We start from the raw sequence: 7,675 nt of genomic DNA, 5'->3' as shown, positions 1-7,675 counted from the left end.
TGGGGGCGGGGCCGGAGCCGAGGCGCGGGCTCCGATTGGCCGCCCGCGTCGCCCCGCCCCTCCCGCGTCCTCCAGGCACCGAGGCCGCTCCCCGTCGCCCGCAGCGGAAGCTTGGGTCATTCATTCCAGATCGGTGCATTTGCTCCTTCGCTTGTCACCAAGCGGTCTGTTAGTGAGCCCCTCCTCTGCGCCAGGCACTGGGCCAAGCGCTGCGACGGTCCACCAAGATAATCCCCGTGTCTGTCGCAGACCCTGTGTCAGCCCCACACCTTGGCGACTCTGCCAGTACCCCAGGTGCTCAGGCGGGGCGTCTGCTCGCTGCCTTTCCCCCGCTTTTTGGCCTCCCTGCAGCATTTGATTTACCCCGACCTCTCTCTGTCCTGCTGCTCCAGCTCACACCAACTCTGCATTTCCTTAGCGCTCTCTTTCCACTTCCTTGTGTTGGAATTCAGCGAGGTGCTAGCTAACCTGCCCCACCTTCGCCTCCCTTCTGTCTTTCTGCCTGTCTTCCTCCTTCTGCCTCCCCCAGACTGCTTCAACATATTTGTCATCCTCGCTCCCCTCCGCCTTCCCTTTCCCGCAGGCCAGAAGTCGAGAAGCGCTATGATTTTGCCTCGTCTCCCCACCTCCCCCCTCTCCATTCTCCACCTCTTTTCCACATCCATGCTGCACTCGGCGGCAACAGTCGTTTTGTGATACTAAGCAGCCTTGGTACAAGTATTGGGTCCAAATTTGCGAGACCGGACTCCTGCGTGTATCCTATGTGTGTTCAGTCTTGGGCAATTGGCGAACTGGGGAGCATTCAGAAACAGAGTTGCAGTGTGCTGAGCTGCCCTGGCCCACGTTTAGAGAAATTGGAGATACCTCGTCTGAAGAAATAAGGCTTTGGAAGAGGGAGGAGGTGTGAATCATGCTATCTTTACAAATCTGAGAAACCAACCAGTGGAAAAGGGGATTTAACATGTTCTTCTAGGTCCCAGGGCCTGAACAAGACCCAGCGTGTGAAAACTATCTCAGCTTAACCCAAGTGGAGATTTCTAACATGGACTTGTCTAACAATGCTACTTTATGAGTTCCTGAAGCAGCAGGGTAGCAATTTATCAGGAACATTTTAAAGGGATGCCTGCAGTGACTGTTTCTTCTGACACAAAGGGCTTTACTTCTAAGAAAGTCAAGAGACTTTGGAAAGGAAGATGATGAGTTTTTATCTTCCAACGTTTTAGCTTTTAGTTGATCAATACCCAAGGAAGATAACAATAATTCAAAACCTTTAGTTAGGTCACAGATAGTGTGTGACTCTGATGGAAGCTATAAATCTTTTCCCAAGGAAAATGCACATACACATCTACAACATTTTTAGGGGGTTCACAGAGCTCTGAAGCCCATTCTCGGAACCTGTGAAGCTCAGGGTGAGAACTCTAACCTTGATAGATGGCTTCTGACATGGAATTGACACTCAGTAGTTTAATAATTTCTTTATAAACTGGCAACTTGAGGGGTCCCTGGGTGGCTCAGTCAGTTAAGCATCTGCCTTCGGCTCAGGTCATGATCCTGGGGTCCTGGGATCAAGCCCCGCATCGGGCTCCCTGCTCAGCGGGGAGCCTGCTTCTCCCTTTCCCTCTGACCATCCCCCCTGCTCATGCTGTCTCTTTCTCTCTCTCTCAAATGAATAAATAAAAAATCTTTAAAAAAAAAAAATAAAAATAGGGGTGCCTGGGTGGCTCAGTCTTTTGGGCGTCTGCCTTCGGCTCAGGTCATGATCTCGGGGTCCTGGGATGGAGCCCCGTGTCCGGCTCTCTGTTCAGCGGGGAGCCTGCTTCTCCCTGTCCCTCTTCCTCTGTGCTCACTCTCTCTCTCAAATAAATAAAACCTTAAGAAAATAAAAAATAAAAATAAACTGGCAACTTGAGGTAAAGCATGAAATTTCCCTTCTTTCTAAACAGACCGAACAACTAAAAAATATATTTGAAAGTCGAGAGATATCTATCTCAGTCTAGGAAGTAAGGGAAATATATCATCTCTTTCGATTCATTTATTCACTCACTCATTCAGTAAATATTTATCAGATGCCTCCCGTGCCCAACACTGTTCCAACAGCTGGTGATACAACAGTGAACTGAACAGATAAGATTCCTGCCCTCAGAGGATTTATGTTTTGTGAAAGAGTTGGCCAATAAATAGATACACAAGTAATAGTAAGTATGTTGGATAATGATAAGTGTTGTGGAGAAAATTAAATCAAGATGTGAGGGGATGGACAGTGTTAAGAGTGTAGTTTAATAGGATGATCAGGGAAGAGCTAACTGATAAAATGACTCACAACCCAGACCTTAAGTGAAGGAGCAAATCTTGTGGATATCTGGAGAAGCTTTCCAGACACAGGAAATAACAAATGCCCAAGTCCTGAGACAACGAGTGAAAATAGGAGAAGAGGTATGAGGAGTGAGTCCTGGGACACATCAACATGTTAGGGTCAAGGATATAAGGAGGATCCATCAACGGATAAAGAGATCAAGCGGCACTGAGGTAGGAGGAAAACAAAGACTGATGTTCTGGAGCCCAACTACAAAATGTTCAAAAAAAGAGAAGGAGGGAGTAATCAACTGGATCAAAAGCTAGTGATCAAAGGTGCGATGAGGACTGAGAATTGACCATTGGTTTCAGCAACAGGGGAATCACTGGTGACCTTAGCAAGAGTAGCAGAGAATGGAGAAAGCCTGAATGGAACACTTCAATAGAGAAAAATTGGAGCAACAAATAGAGACAAGTCATTCAAGAAGTTTTGCTATAAAGGGAAATAGCAAAACAAGACAAATTAGGAGGTATTACAGCGTGATTATATGCTGAATGGAATGATCCAGCAGGGAGGACAAACTTGCAAGGCATGGGAGGGAAGAGACAACTGCAGAACAGTATCTTTGAGCAGAGGAGAGGTTGATCCTCGAGTAACAAAACTCCAGGGTACTCCAATCTAGGCCACGTGGGGCACCCACAGAAAACATTCTTCATGGAAGAGAAGCTTAAAGTCAAAAATTATAAGCTGCACCAGAAACAATCCATCAAAGGGGGCAGTTGCCAGTTATTTTTTTAAATGAGAGAAATTGTGCCCCGCAAATAAGAGATTATAGAACAATTTGAGATTTTTTTTTAAGATTTTTTTATTATTTGTTAAAGATTTTATGTATTCATTTGAATGAGAGAGAGCACAAGACGGGGGAGCAGCAGAGGGAGAGGGAGAAGCAGGCTCCCCACTGAGCAGGGAGCCCGATGAGGGGTTAATCCCAAGACCCTGAGATCACGACCTGAGGTGAAGGCAGGCGTTTAACCAACTGAGCCACCCAGGCAGCCCAAGATTTTTTTATTATTTTTAAGTAATCTCTACATCCAACGTGGGGCTTGAACTTACAACCCCGAGATCAAGAGTCTCATGCTGTACCAACTGAGCCAGCCAGGTGCCCCAATCTGAAAGAGATTTTTAAGAAAGTATTCTGGATTGTTCAAAGAGAAAAAGAAGTAGAAACCATAAAAAAAAAAAAATTAAGAGCATTATGGAAAGAAAAGAGAGAAGGAAGGGTACAACAAATGAAACCACAGAGCCAATTATGTTTTTTACAAACTAAAAAATATTCACTTTGAAATTAAAAAGTCCAGTCCTCATGACAGCAGACACAGCAAATATTCTTGCTCCTGAAACCACTGTAGAAATGTAAAGATGGGACGCCTGGGTGGTTCGGGGGGTTAAGCATCTGCCTTCGGCTCAGGTAATGATCCCAGGGTCCTGGGATCGAGTCCCAAGTCGGGGTCCTTGCTCAGCAGAGAACCTGCTTCTCCCCCTGCTTGTGCTGACTCTCACTTTCTCTCTCTCTGACAAATAAATTTTTTTAAAAATCTTAAAAAAAAAAAAACCTAAAGATGGATGGAAATTAAGATGAACACACTAGGGCTTCAGCAAGGCTTAACTTCAAACTGAACACGTTTCTCTCTTCCTCACTCTTGAAGCACCCCCCCACACACACACACACTTGTTTTTCTGTAGACTCCTTTGTTCCAGGAACTCGGTATCAATATTGATATCTCGCTGACCTCAATGTATACTTAGTAACGAGATTCTGATGGCAGGTGGCAAGCGCTGGTCATGAGACCACCTTGAAGACATGACACACGGCTAGCAGCACGTTCCAGATTCCCGTGGAAACCGCCCAGATCCTGTATTTTCCTATAAAACCCCTCAGCCTTTTACCCCTCAGCATTAGCCTGCTGCAGCCCTCCTGTGCCTGGCAAAGTAATAAATTTTCTTCCTTCTTTCCATCCAAACTGTCTTCATGTTACATATTTCGGCTCTCGAGAACAGAGGCTGGTTTTCAACAACACTCCCACTGTAGAAATGAGGAAACTGAGATCTGGAAGGGTCCGTGCCTAACTCAAAGTCACAAAGACATTCAGTTGCTGACCCTAAATTTAAACTTTTTTCTGACTCCAAATTTCATGGCCTTGCCCCTCTCTGCTGCACGATGCCCCAGGATAGAGCGGGGCAGCCAAGACACATTGCTCAGAGAGATCGTGTAAGCTTTGGAAGTATTATGGGAGATCTCTTAGGAGAAAAATTTATGATGAAGTTAAATTGTGTGAGATTACAGTGGGTCAGATCAGTTATCTCATTAACAAATCACTGAAACCTAGGAACAAAGATTTGAGAAGGGATGTTGACTTCATCGGGGTTGGGGAGATACAGATTGACTTGAGTTTAAGGAAGCGGAGGGTACCAGCAGAGGTTGTGTGGAAACGCTGACCATAGGGACTGAGCAAGGAGGGCAGGCTGGAACAGAAACCAGTCTCAATACTCTTCTTGTGACATCAAGATGTGCTTTGTAACCTGCTGACTTCATTGGAGCAAACCGTGATTTTAATTCATGGCAAATGGAAGCCGCATTGTCTTCTATGGGCTATTTAGAGAGTATTTAACAAAATGCTGTTGTAGGTTTTTTTTTTTTCTGGTGAGAAGTCCTAACATATCACTTGTGTTATGGAGGAGGGGGGTGTCCTGAAGGAGGTCTTTAAGATGCTCAAGAAGGTTCAGGTGGGGCTGGGAGAGGATTTCTTACAGGTGACACAACAGACCACAGACCTGACTAGAGAAATTGGAGTCCTTCTAAAAAAAAAAATCTGTGGATCAATCCTGATGCTTCTCTAACCAAACCAAATTCCTGAGGACATAAAATGTCTTTAGACAAGGGGTTCTCAGTTTGAGGCTTCAGGATTTCAATGACCAAGCCCTCCCCCACCCCCAGCCTTTAGTGTAGGTGTTTGTAGGTATAGGAATTTTTCTGGAGACTTCCTCAAATGGATCTATGATTTTTTTTTTAAGTATAAAAAGTCATTGCATGCTTAGGCAGATGCCTTGAAAGATCTAAACCCATGGAGCCAGAGAGATGAGAAAGAAACTCAGCTCCACGATTTTTGAATAAAATGGACTGAACTGTCCCCTCATTTGTCATATTCTGAGCAGACTCGGGTCACAGTCTGGAAGGTACCCTGAGGGAAGAAAAGGTCCATGCCATGGGGCACCACCGAGGTGCCCTAGAAATGTACGTTTATATCCACTATCATTGATGATGAATGTCACCTTAACTATATATGTATGTATATTTATATGTAATATATATATTTATATATACAAAAATATGTCTACTTATATGTGCTGTATGGAAGTATATATATGCATATGTCTATATGTACAATTACACTGGTAAATATAAGTATATATATATATTCTATGTAAATATGTATGTATATGTGACAGTGTATATATATACAGATTATTAAATATATACAAATTATAAGTATATAGAGATTATGTAATATAGATTATATATAGTGAGAGAAAGAGCTTATATACATACAGATTATATATATAATATATCCAGAAAAAAAATATATCCAGAATATGAAGATAATTTGTCAGCAATGTTTAAGGTCATACAATATCCTATCAAGTACTAAGTCTAATGAAAAATGTTTGGGGGCACCAGGGTGGCTCAGTCAGTTGAACATCTGCCTTTGACTCAGGTCATGGTCCCAGGGTCCTGGGATCGAGCCCCATTTCGGGCTCCCTGCTCGGTGGGGAGCCTGGTTCTCCCTCTCCTCCACTTGTGTTCTCTCTCTTGGTCTCTCTCTCAAATAAATAAATAAAATCTTAAAAAAAAAGAAAAGAAAAATGTTTGGAATCCTCTTATCAGGTCCTATTGAATGAAAATCAATACACAAAAATGTCCCATATAAAAAGTTTTAGTGCTATTCATTTTAAGCCTGCAGGTTAACATTATTAAGATGCAGAGGGAGCGCCTGGGTGGCTCAGTCGGTTAAGCGTCTGCCTTTGGCTCAGGTCATGGTCCCAGGGTCCTGGGATCAAGCCCCACATCGGCTCCCTGCTCATCAGGGAGCCTGCTTCTCCCTCTCCCTCGGCCACTCCCTCTGCTTGTGCTCTCCCACTCTTTTTCTCAAATAAATGAATAAAATCTTTTAAAAAATTGCAAGGTATTGGGGCACCTGGGTGACTCAGTTGGTTAAGCGTACATGAGCTTTGCTTAAGCTATCATGAGCGATAGCTTAAGGTTGGGAAATTAAGCCCTGCAGCAGGCTCCATGATCAGCTCAGAGTCTGCCTGAGATTATCTCTCTCCCTCTCCCTCTACCCTTTTCCCACTCACCCTCGCTCTAAATAAATAAATAAATAAAATCTTTTTAAAAAATGCAATGTATCTTCCAATTAGTTTGCAAGAGGTGCTGACTTACATCAGGGACTGTGGAAATTATTAGCCCCATTTCATCAAAAACTTTTGCTTAATTAGCAGATGGTACTGAAAAATGAATATGTACTGCCAACAATGTACTTTTTCCATTTGGAGATTTTGTGTGATTTTTCACTCATGGCAACCATTAAAAACTAATGTCAAAAATAAACTTAGAACTAGACCTGAAAAATCTCTGTATAACAGAGTGTAAACCAAGATTTGATCAGAGAATGTGGCCTATTTATTTAATTGTTCATTTTATTTTTATGAGAACATTACTCAATGAGAAAAATAAATATTTTTCAAATATTTTTTATTCTCACCTCAGCCTTCCTTGACTTTTATTTTGTATATGTTTTATGATATAGAATATAAAGGCAAAATAATACATGTATATTATTTATGAATAATACACTTACAAATAGTTGCTACCTAACCCCCAATTTTTTTTACTGGTAAAGAGTGCTTGATTAGAAAAGACTAGAGCCCACAAGCCCGTGAGCTCACTGCTTTAAATCAGGTTTCTCAAATCTGGCTGCATATCAGACTCACACAGAAAGCATGTTAAACCCGGATTTCTTGCCTTCATCCCTAATCCAATTCTCTGAGAAGTGGGACCTGGATATATGATTTTTTTTCCCCCTCAAGTAGGCTCCATGCCCAGCATGGAGCCCAACGTGGGACTTGAACTCATGACCCTGAGATCAAGATCTGAGCTGAGATCAAGAGTTGGCTGCTTAACCAACTGAGCCACCCAGGCACCTCTGGATATATGATTTTTATTTTTTTAGATTTTATATACTTGAGAGACAGAGAGCAAGTGAGAGAGAGAGAGAGAGCAAGAGCACAGAAAGGGGCAGAGGAAGAAGGAGAAGCAGACTCCCC

Source organism: Leptonychotes weddellii, chromosome 15 (assembly GCF_054177405.1).
Source record: "Leptonychotes weddellii isolate Sample4059 chromosome 15, ASM5417740v2, whole genome shotgun sequence".
Taxonomy (NCBI): Eukaryota; Metazoa; Chordata; class Mammalia; order Carnivora; family Phocidae; genus Leptonychotes; species Leptonychotes weddellii.
Note: the sequence above shows the minus strand (reverse complement) of the source record.